Here is a 12503-nt window from a genome sequence, read left to right on the forward strand (position 1 = left end):
CTCCTGTTATACATTACATTACAGATAACCATAGTTAAATACAGTTACCATAATGTACTGCTGTTATGAGAGTTAAGTTACGTGCAACAGTAAGATTACAATACATTGTAACATTACTGTACACGTGAAATACACCAAGACAGGTATCACTCATTTATCCCCTGTTACGCCTCAGTACCTATTTACATAACATATTGGTTATGATATAAATACATAAACAATACATGATGTAATCCAATTGAAAGAGCACTGAATGGAATCAATGATTGGTTATGATCAGCTAGTGTACACAGCTACTGATCCAGGATCAGTACTGATCATTACACTGCCCTGATCATTTCCAATGTTGATCCTCATGAGGATCTGCTTCCCTTGAGCGCTTCCAGTTCCCCCCTGGTCCTGAAGCGCCTCCAAGCGCCTCATGTTCCCTCCTGCTCATTCCCCTCTATATAAACACGCCCCCCAGGACTGTTTATCCCTCAGAATATTATTATAGCAAGGTTTAACACATACATAGTTAAACAGTGCCTTCATTCTCAACCATCATTCAATTCAGGAATACTCTCAACTCTTGATTACCCTTACCTTTCTGTAGGTAAAACCACGAACCCAAGTTGAGTTATTCCTTGGATGCCTATTAACACCCTGTGTTGATCTGGATGCGCCTTAATTGAGCAAGCCTCTCAGTCAAGATTACTGATAGAGTGAAACCTTTTACAGGTCTTACCACGAACCCATTGGCCCATCCTTGGCATCTTACACCATCATCTTGATAGTAACAACCCTCTCAGACACGGTTAGTTACATACAGGCTGACATTATGCAGAATTCTATATACAGAAATTATAAGTTAGAAATTACCCATTGATATCAGTGCAGTTGCTCCTGAACCCATTGCTATTGAACCTTGCCATTGCATTCCCCACTCTCATCACTCCTCCAACTCTCTTACCCTCAGTAGTCAGTAGTTAAGCTCATAGTACTAGCTCCTAAGATCAAGCAGAAATCAGCCACACCTTTTCTTCTTTTTCTTAGTGTTACTCTCATCCCCTCAGCATTAGTCAGGAAGGCAGCCTCATCAGCACCCTTGCATAGCTTACATTAGTACTATTGTTGCTATCCATTTCCCTTCCAAGCTCTATTCTCCCCTTTGAGTAGTTCCACAAGTGGTGTCCCAACAGTGGCTTGAACACTGGACCTTCAGATATCTTCAGCTCTAGTAACACTCTTACCATCAGCTACATACTACTTTTACCTACACTCCTCATACTCCTTTCTTTATAAATCAACTCCCTGCTTTTAGCATCAACTTCAACCAACAGTAACACTATCAGCATCTCCACTATCAACCTTCAACACCCTTCAGGTTTAGATTCAACTTATCTGCTTCAATCATGTCTGCCCAAGGATCTCCCAACACCAATGTTGCTCCCAGTCTTTACCCTCCAGTGGATCCTTCCAGTAATGCTGCAGTTCAGGACTCCACCACTTCCAATGCTGGTCAGACTCAGGTTCCTCCCACTGGTCCAGGTTACCAACCTTCTTCTACTGGTCCAGGTCCACAGGCTTCTTCCAATGCTCCAGGTCCACAGGCTTCTTCCAATGCTCCAGATCCCCAGGGTTCTTCTACTCCACAAGTCAACTCCAGTTCTTACAGACCTCCACCTGGACCTCAGACTTCCAGTATCCCTAAGTACACAGGATATAGAGATACCAATCAGCCTTCAGAAGATTCAGAAGATTTAGATGCACCACCACCCCGCTTTCCCAGGTTCCAGCGCCAAAGGGACAACTCAACACACTCCACCAGGTCCAACACTCACTTTTTAAATAAGGAACCAGCTATGCCTAGGTATCAGGATCCGGTCAGCAGAGGAGTAAAGATCAAACCCATGGACAAAGAGCTCTTCTTTGATGGAACCAACATGCCTGTGGAGAAATTCATTAGAAGGTATGAAAGTGCTGGAAGAGATGATGGTGCTAACTCTAAGGAACTGGCTGGACAAATCATTGCTTTTATCAAAGGGTTGGACCTTAAGGATGAAGTGGAAGACATGTCAGGCCATGAAAACTTGGATTGGGAAACACTGAAGAAACAGCTACTCACCAGGTTTGGAACTTCTCAGCAATTGGTCAGATATACCAGGGAGGATCTCAGGAAACTAGTCTACAAATCTGCCCAGGATGGAGGAATCAGCACCTTGGAAACCTTCAACACATTCAGAAACAAGTTTGAAACCATCACTCACTACTTGGTAAGAATGGGGTACAGTACCAGCCTGGAGGAATTCAGACACCTTCTTTTGGAAACTCTTCACAAGGATCTGGATCAAAGGGTTACTAGGAGCTTGATGAAGGACAATCAAATGCTAGCCTCAAAGGACGGAGGTGATATCTTGCCAGACACTGAAACTCTTCTTACCTACATTCACCAGGAAGTTTACTCAAGATCAGTGGTCAACAGAAGGACTGAATGGAGGGCAGAAGAGAAATTCACTTTGGACAACTCACCTAGGACCTCCAAACCCACACCTGCTACTCAGGGAGCTGCCCCTACTGCTTCTACTTCTCTGGACAAACAAGTGGAACTCCTTACCAAACAACTTGCATTTCTTACTGCTGGCAAAGGACTACATCCCCACATGGACAAACCTGCTAGGACCTGGCCATTCAAATGCTATTATTGTCATCAGGAAACCCATGGAACCAACAGCTGCTCTCAACTTGCCCAGGACATGTCTAGTGGTGCTGTTATCAAGGATGGAAGAGATTACAAACTTCCAGACAAATCAGTTATTCCATGGATTCCAAGCAGACCAATCAGAACCCCAGTGGAAGAGTACTCTAAAACTAAGCTCACATCTTCTTTTGGCCAACTAGAGGAGGACCCAGTCTATTATCAAACCCATAGTTATGAAGCAGACCTTGGAAAGAGGACCAGAAACAACTCTAAGGATCAGGATGAAGAGGAATCAGCCAAGTCAGACAAAAGGATCAGAAAGGAAAAACAGGACCTAATGGACATGGATACAGAGGACTTACTTCACATGACACAGCCCCCCACTCCTAGTGCTTCCAAATCCCCTACTTCAAAAGGCTCCCCTCAAGTCAGATTCCAGGATAAGGACAAGGATTCAACCACTGCACCTAAGGACAAACCAGTTAAGAAAACCTATTTGGAAAAGACTTTGGCCAAGGAGTACCCAGGAATTGAAGAGGAAGTGGCTAGTAGGATGTTGACTGCAGGAAAGATGGAGTTGGCCTTTGGAGAAATCTTTGCTATATCACCAGGAGTTACTGACTGTATCAGGAAGAAGATAACCAACAGAAGGGTCCCATTGGATGGTGTCAAATCAGCAAACTTCACAGACATGGAGGATGAAGAAGAACCAGCACAGGAGCAACCCACTACTCACTACTCCTGCCCCCTTGGATACATCACCATCACTATTGGAGGAGAGAAACATCAAGCACTCTTGGATACTGGCTCTATGGTCAACATTATTCCTGAAACTCTTGCACATAAACTTGGATTGGTACTCACTGCTAAATCTATGAAGCTCAAAGGAATTGGAGGCCACCTTACTGATATACCTGGAATTGCTGAAGATGTGGAGGTAACCATTGGGAAAGTAGTCAGGACAGTTCATTTCTGGGTAGCCAAAGGACCAGTTCAGATGATTATTGGAAAGCCTTTCTCGATGGATGTCTCAGCTAACATCAACTACAATGGAGCCAGAGGAGAAGCACTTTCAATCATGGATTCAGCTGGTCAGACTTTTTTGGTTCCAATCATACTCCCCAGTAATCAGAAGTGGGAAACCAGCATACCTTCCAATTCTGGACTGGTAAATTTTTTAGATTGAGACCAGGTTTTCAGTTCCCTTCCCTTACAACTGCAACCCTGGAAAATAACCAAAAGCAACAAACTGTAGACACTCATTCAGCAAAATATAAATCAACTCTAAAAAAAATAAAACCAGTAAACCAACCAATGCCATTATCTCTCAATCCCCCATTATCAAGGCCACCACTCTCCAGAGATCCTTACCTCACTCCTTTGAGCCCTTTTCCTCCACCATTCACTCCTACCTCTAAGATTACTCAAGAAAGGCTGGACCTCATCAACTTTGGACCTCCTGGATGGCTCTCTCCTCAAGAATATCTCCTGCTGGTATGGGTAATTGTGATTAGACAAGGTGCTTTGGCTTTTGTGGAAACAGAAAGAGGCCTTCTTAAACACACCTATGGAAAGCCTTATATTATTCCAGTCATTCCCCATGAACCTTGGCAACAGAAACCAATTCCAATCCCTGCACCCATCAAAGACCAGGTTATAGAATTGGTAAGGGAAAGACTCAGCACTGGCCTCTATGAACAATCCTTTTCCAGTTATTCCAGCCCTATATTTTGTGTAAAGAAGCAGGATGGTAAGCTCAGAATTGTACATGACCTTCAGAAACTCAACAAAGTCACCATTAAGGACGCTGGACTACCACCAAAGACAGAGGAACTCATTGAATCATTCACTGGAAGGGCTTGCTATGGACTAGGTGATATTATGGGAGGATATGATGAAAGAGAATTAGCTCCAGAATCCAGACCTCTGACCACCTTTGAAACACCCCTTGGAAGATTTCAACTTACCAGATTACCCCAAGGAGCCACCAATTCAGTTGCAGTTTACCAGGCCCAAATGATGTGGATACTCCAGGATGAACTACCTCAACATATGGGAATCTTTGTGGATGATGGAGGTATAAAAGGACCAACCTCTGACTACAATGAAGAAACTCTAAAGGACAACCCCCAGATCAGAAGATTTATCTATGAATATGCCATTACTCTGGAAAGGATTCTTTTCAGGATTGAAGAAGCTGGACTCACCATCTCTGGGAAGAAATTTGCTTGCTGTGTACCTGCTCTGGATCTGGTAGGCCATGTGGTTTGTAAGGAAGGCAGAAGGATATCCATCAAGAAGCTCAACAAAATTGAAACCTGGCCAACTCCCACCACTCCTTCAGATGTCAGAGGATTCCTAGGTATCTGTGTATATGTTAGAATGTTCATTAAAAATTACTCAACCCTCACTGCTCCACTCAGAAGACTCACCAGGAAGGACTCCTCTTGGGATTGGACTGAAGATTGCCAGGATGCCTTTGAGGACCTTAAAAGGATTGTTGGAACTGATATCACCCTAAAGAAATTGGACTATGGACCTGATGCTGGCTTAATCAAACTCTCAGTGGACTCCAGTGTTATTGCTGCAGGTGCTGTTCTTACTCAACAGGATTCTGATGGATTGGATAGGCCTGTGTTATATGAGTCAGTAGTCTTTTCACCCACGGAATCAAAATACTCACAATCCAAATTAGAACTCTGTGGTGTTGCCAAGATCCTCAAGAAACTTCAAACCAAACTGTGGGGCCAACATTTTCAACTCAGAGTGGATGCCCAGTGCCTTATTGGAATGATCAACAACCCTTCACTTCCCAATGCCCCTATGAACAGATGGATTGGATTTATTCAGTTATTCTCCTATGACCTTGTTCACACTCCTGGAAAAACTTTCACCTTACCTGATGGACTTTCAAGAAGACCCCCTGATTCTGATGAAGATGATTGTCCTAGCTTTGATGAAGATGAAACCTGGATCAAACTTCACCCTGGATTTGGAACTAAACATTCTTCTTTTGGCCTGCTTCTGGGGACATCAGCTAAGTTGGGGGAGGGGGTAAGTAACTTGCAGCAAGGAATTTGGAAGCACCTCCAGGAATACCTTTCAACCATGAACAAACCTCCAGGATGCAGCAGCCTGGAATTCAAGCAAATTTTGCACAAATCAGCCAACTTCTTCCTTTCCAATGAAGTCTTTTCCCAGATAGTAGTCACCTCTCCTTCAGCTCAGAAATCCATCCTCAATTCCCTTCATGAATCCTCAGGCCACAGAGGTATTGCTGAAACCTACAGAAGGATTAAACTCAGATTTTGGTGGCCAGGTCTCAAGAGAGGTGTTACCAAGTGGGTCCAGTCTTGTGAAACTTGCCAGAAGAGGAGCTCAAAATTGCCAATGGAACCCAAGAAACCTACAGGAGCAGCAACCATCTTTGGAAGAGTCAGTTTGGATACAGTTCACATCAAAGCTGGCAAATGGAAGTACCTGGTAATTGCAAGAGATGACCTTTCTGGATGGGTAGAGGCAGTTGGACTGGAAAAGATTCAGGCAAAGAAAATCTCTCAGTGGTTCTTGGACAACTGGATCTACAGATATGGAGCCCCTTGGTCAGTCACAGTGGATGGAGGCTCTGAATTTGGACAGCAATTTAAAAATCCCTTCTGGAATCTGGAATCAAAATCAAAGTCACCACTCCTTATTATCCTGAAGCGAATGGTATGGTAGAAAGAGGACATCAGGCAATTAAGGATACCTTGGTCAAGCTCTGTGGAAAAGAAGGCAAGAAGTGGAGGAATTATTTACCTTTAGTTTTATTTGCAGACAGGATTTCCACCAAGAGATCAACTGGGTACTCACCTTATGAACTAGTTCTTGGACAGCCCCCCATCTTACCCATTGATTTAGAATTGGAAACCTTCTTTGGAGTGGATTGGTCAAAGGTAGAATCAACTCAGGATCGTTTATTGGCTAGGACTCGGCAGCTTGAAAACAGGGATACCATCTTGCAGCAAGCACACCAGCAGCTCATGGATTCCAGGAAAAACTCTGTGGATTATTGGAACAAGAAGAAAACATCAAGGCAGCCACTAAAGAAAGGTCAATTAGTAGTAGTGTATAACAAATCTTTGGACTCTCAGTTTGGCAAGCTCTTTGAAAATAAATGGAATGGCCCTTACAGAATCAAGGCTCAAAATCCAGAAGGGTCTTACATCTTGGAAGAATTGGATGGCACAGAATTGGCCAGAAGGTTTGCTGCAACTCATGTCAAGGAATACCACTCCAGGTAAAAACAATAAATAAGGAATAATCAATTCATTTCTCTGCTCTTTTCTCTTTCTCATCTTCTTACACAATAACATAAAAAAAAAAAAAAATCAAATCTATAAAATCAGAAACAAATCAATATAAATCAGCTTCAAATACACTCAAATAAAAATAACTAAAATAAAGTCAAGCTCACCTCTTCTTCTTTTATCACTACATCATCTTCTTCCATTTCTCCTTCTTCTCCATCTTTCTTTTTCTCTTTTCCCTTCTTCTTATCTGAAAATAAAAATTAAAATACATAAAAGAAAATTAAAGCATAGCATTAGTAAAATTCTAAATAAAGAAAAAAAAAAAAAAAAAAAAATAGAACTTACCCTCAGCTCTTATCCTCTCCATTTCTGCTTCTACTCTCCAACCATCTTCCTCTTCTTCCACTTGGTCCCTCACCCTTAATAATTCCAGGGCATTCCTTTCCTCAGTTTCCTCTATCATGGCATCTATGATTGAATGGGTATCCATCTATAGAAACAGGGAAAAATATCAGTATTATAATCAATCTTCTTTTTTTCAAATTCTTATTCATATACATACAGAATCCATTTGACATACATGCGTAAAAGCGTTGTGGAACCGGCTATACAATTTCAGGCGTGCGTTTCGTGCGGCAACCGGGTCGTCGAGGTCCTCACGAGCGAAGGCGAGGAGTCCTTGTTGGATATAGTGGCGCAAGGCATCGACTTCTTTGGGCTTAAAAGAGTCTCTCATACCGGCGTTGTACGCATGAACGTTGTCGACGAACGAGTGCGCTCTGCGAATGGAGAATGGGATTTTGTAGGAAGGCCTAATAGCGGCCTCTTCGTCAAGTTGAGATGAAGTTATGGATGTGTTTGACGAATAATCTAATGAGTTATCAAGGTTCTCTTTCGGTGACAAGGGCGTGGAAGTGGCGCTGGAGGAAAACATTACGGATAACAAACAGCAATAACGGGAACTTTCTGTTGACCAATGACCTAGACCTTATAGAAACTATTCCTTCCTCACTTCATGACGTCACTATGGACGCATTCACCTTTCAGAATTGGTTGGCGCGGTTATTCTTTCATTTCTTTAATTTTGACTCTGGTGTTTGACCCAGTTTAATCTACCTTTTCCGATATCTCTTGGCGCGTAAATACCGCGATCATTTCATCTAACACCCTCTTCAGACGATTGGCCAGCCTCAGGAGTCCATTTGGACAGTCCCTCGGCGGTACCTTTGGTTCATTTCATTATGTATCCCTTGGATTTCAAACTTCTTTGCGGCGGAAACCGCGGAAATCGTAATGAAACTTTGGAGCGTTTCAATAACAATTCGGCTGGCCTCAAAATTCATATTACACCTTTCCAGTTTCATCTTTCCAATCTTGGCTTTCGTTTGAACTTGGTTGTAGCCGATTCTATTGAGCGGTGTTGGAATTATAAGCGCTCAAAGCTTTGTTAGGATTTACGCGGTCTCATTTACGGTTTTCATTCAGCGTTCACGGCCGCCCATTGGCCGAATTAATCTTTCATAATGATCGGTTTTCGTTTCATCTCCTCCTTCTTGCCTTTCTAATTAACTCAGAATCAGAACTTTTAATCAACGGAAAGCCGAGTTATACCCAAAAACATATTGCCTTCTATTTACGCGGTGTTATTACTACGCGCACCTGCGGATCTCGCTTGGATTCTTAACCTACCCTACACAATCAAAACTAAATAAGTAGTATATACCATTTTAATCTACGGAATCGGCCCTTTCGAATGAGCTCGGTTTCAAGAAAATTCATCGAGCCGTTCCGAAGATACAGGTCGACCATTTCCTTTCTTTTTTTTGGCGTTCCGCACGCGCGCCCCCCGCTTGGAGCCCCCGCTCAGACAACAGGACCCCTCTTTTGGCATTACACGCGCATGGACACATGTTCCATTCCCCATCTGGACAAAATTAAGGCTTTTTTTTCGTCGAAATGGTGAATTCCAAAGTGCCCAGTACTGAACAGAAACCAAGAAACATTCATTCCCCAGCCATTGATCCATCCAGTCATTCATTGAATTCCTCGATCATCATCATCATCATCCTAAAAATCATTCTTTCTGAAAAAATAATCATTTATTCATTCCTGAACAATCAATCATTCCTCCATCATCATCTTCACCCTGTATTCTAGGAATTCTTCAGCCAACAAACCAATTCACCATTATAATCAATTTCTTCCAACACATTGCAGCTCAGAAACCACCCAATTAGAGCAAGAATATTCTTTTGTACAGCTTATCAGCTTCCCTGGACTTCAAATTCTCTTCACAGAACTCTACATTATATACTCAGATACTCAGAAATTCAGCCATTCAACCCCAAATCATTCACAACCTTCAGAAACTACAATTATCAACCCCATCATTCATCATCAATCATTGCATTCTTCCATTGGCCTCAGTTAGGCAGGAAAATTATTGTATTCTTCAGAGTGGAATTTAGTCTAATATGTGTCTGTCTCAAGGATATTGCCTTCAGCAGAGTTAGATCTTCTTAAACATTCACCCCTCATTGATAATTGGACCTTCTTTTGGATACTGGACTCTTTGGATTGGATACTGGACTATGGATACTCTGGATACATAGGACTATTGGACTTTGGATTGGACTTGGATACCTTGGACTCAGATATACTGGACTTGGATTATACTTGGATTCTATTGGCTTTGGACACTGGACTCTGGATTTGGACTACTACTCAGTACTTTGGACTTCACCTTCTGGAGAAACACTGGACTTTGGACTCTTGGACTCAACATTCTTCAACTCTTTCTGGATCACTCTTCTCTTTGGTGCATTGCCTGGGGACAGAAAATAAGTTGGGGGAGGATGTGGTGCTCCATTCCAAACCATAAGTAGTATTTTATTGCTTCTTTTTACATATATTCATCATTACATAGCCCATCTCCCCTTCACCCTTCACAAATACCTCATTATTATTACATATTCAGATTCTACGCCAAATTTTACATATAGTCACTCCTACATAGTACCCCCTTATCTTCAATGGTTCAGTAGTTATAGAGGATATAAGACTTACAGACAACCTACAGTGTTCATTAGTTACAATACTCAATTCATTAGTAACTTACTTGAATCATTACAGTACATTCCTTTTACATAATTACTTTCACATACTAAACCCTTTACATACATTTCTCATTATGTACTATGGCTATTGTATACATTACATCATTTGGATTTGTGCTTGCCCTTTCCAGGAGTGCTCATCATTACAAGTTGTTACTATGTTCACATCACTTTTCCCTATTTGTACAACCTTTCTTCCCACAGCCAGAACTCTTCATTGTCTGTGCTCATCCTTCCTTCATATAAGAACTGTCTTTCCCCCCCTCACTTGTACCTTATGCAGAATTCTATATACAGAAATTATAAGTTAGAAATTACTCATCACCCATTGATATCAGTGCAGTTGCTCCTGAACCCATTTCTATTGAACCTTGCCATTGCATTCCCCACTCTCATCACTCGTCCAACTCTCTTACCCTCAGTAGTCAGTAGTTAAGCTCATAGTACTAGCTCCTAAGATCAAGCAGAAATCAGCCACACCTTTTCTTCTTTTTCTTAGTGTTACTCTCATCCCCTCAGCATTAGTCAGGAAGGCAGCCTCATCAGCACCCTTGCATAGCTTACATTAGTACTATTGTTGCTATCCATTTCCCTTCCAAGCTCTATTCTCCCCTTTGAGTAGTTCCACAACGTTCACATCGATGAGAGTCCTACTCACGATTGCCGCAAAAAACAATTGGCCCATCTATAATTTTGACTTCGTTGCAGCATACCTCAACGCCCCTATTGATGAGGAGGTATGGGTACAGGCACCAGAGGGTCTGGACGTCAATTTGGGAGAAGCGTGTCTGTTGCGAAGAGCGCTCTACGGGACGAAGCAGGCGGCTCGCTGCTGGTGGAAACACCTCAGCAAGACTCTTTCGGACCTCGGATACACCTCCAGCTACTACGACTCAAGTGTCTATACACTAAGCAACAAGACAGATAGATCTATTATCTGGGTGCACGTCGACAACGGAATAGTCACCGGATCCTCAGATGCAGCACTCAAACAACTAGAGAAACAACTGAAAGGTTCTTTAGAGATCAAATGGGAAGAAGGCTTGACGAGTATGGTCGGGGTCAAGATCAAACAAACACCACAAGGTTTTGAATTGACCCAACCAAACCTCGTCAAGAAAATCTTGAAAGACCACTGGGATGGCTTCGGGCTGAACTTCAACCCTCTGCCGGAAGGTTATGTTGCGAACTCTGAAGATCGCGAAGCTGGTATCAACAGCACAGCCTACTTATCAACCATTGGGAGTTTAAGCTATGTGACAGTAGGCACCCGTCCAGACATCGCGTATAGCGTTAACTATCTAGCAAGATTTTCAGCCAGGCCGTCAACACTACATTGGAAAGGGCTTCGACACCTACTAGGCTATCTTGCACATACTAGGGACACGCCACTACTTATCCACCCCTCTGGCGATGACTCCGCACCAGTAGAATGTTATGTGGATGCGAACTGGGGCGGACCAAACTCAAGATCGTCGTATGGTGTCCTATTACGCCTGTATGGCGCACCAATCATGTGGGTTTTGCGCAGACTGGTTACGGTCGCTAGCTCGACGTGCCAAGCTGAGTACATGGCGCTGGGACACGCGACTAGACATGCACTCTGGATCCGAAATCTGTTGTCCGACATCCTGGGCGCAGAATTCAAGGTCAAAATCCTCTGCAACAATCAGTCGGCAGTGAGAATAGGCTGCGAAGATGCCTCTAACAAGAGGACGCACCACATAGAAAGAGATTTCTATGTGACTAACCAGGCGTTGTTTGAGAAGAAAACAACCCTGGAGTGGATTCCAGGTAAGGATCAAATAGCTGATGTTCTGACCAAAGCTCTGGGAAATTCAGCTCATGGAAATTGCGGTAAGACAGTTCAAGGTTTTCCTGGCTGATTGTCTCCTTTCTATTTTATTTTGCTATTATTGTTATTTTTTTTTCTCTTCAAATCCTTTTATTTTGTTTTTTTTTCTTTTGTTTAGTAGTTGCCAGTTTCTTGTCGAGGGGGGGGATGTTGTGACATGTAGGTAGTACTCGACAGAGACAACTGTCACAGACTATTTTGTAGATAGTATTAGTTATGATTTTACTACATAGTAATAAAATCACATATCCTGCGAGCTACCACTCTAACAACCTGGAACTTGCTCGTCTTGTGATGTTCGGTATGCCAGACGACCTCAAGGCAATGGTGAAGAACTTCAAGCTCCTCAAGGCGACACCCTTCAAATACGGGGATTTTGAGATGAGTACCAACGGGTACTTCCAGTTGCTCCCCAGACGACAAACCTTCCGCCCCCGAGTCACAACACCTTTGGTCAACCAAACACCCTTGGGATCCACAAACGAAACAGTCTGGCGGGTCCATGCATTCTTGGACTCGCAAGGCCGCTGCCATTTCTGCAAAAAACGCTGCGGGAGCGC

The 12503-nt window shown here is 42.9% G+C and overlaps 1 protein-coding gene across 1 annotated transcript in view; it reads left to right on the top strand.

The window, feature by feature from the left end:
- The window catches only part of PtA15_11A43 (uncharacterized protein), a gene marked incomplete at both ends in the record, with an annotated part of 45936 nt that overhangs the window by 4162 nt on the left and 29271 nt on the right, over window positions 1-12503 (top strand). The gene's annotated exons all lie outside the window — the stretch shown is intronic.

The sequence above is a fragment of the Puccinia triticina genome, chromosome 11A, assembly GCF_026914185.1.
Source record: "Puccinia triticina chromosome 11A, complete sequence".
NCBI lineage: Eukaryota > Fungi > Basidiomycota > Pucciniomycetes > Pucciniales > Pucciniaceae > Puccinia > Puccinia triticina.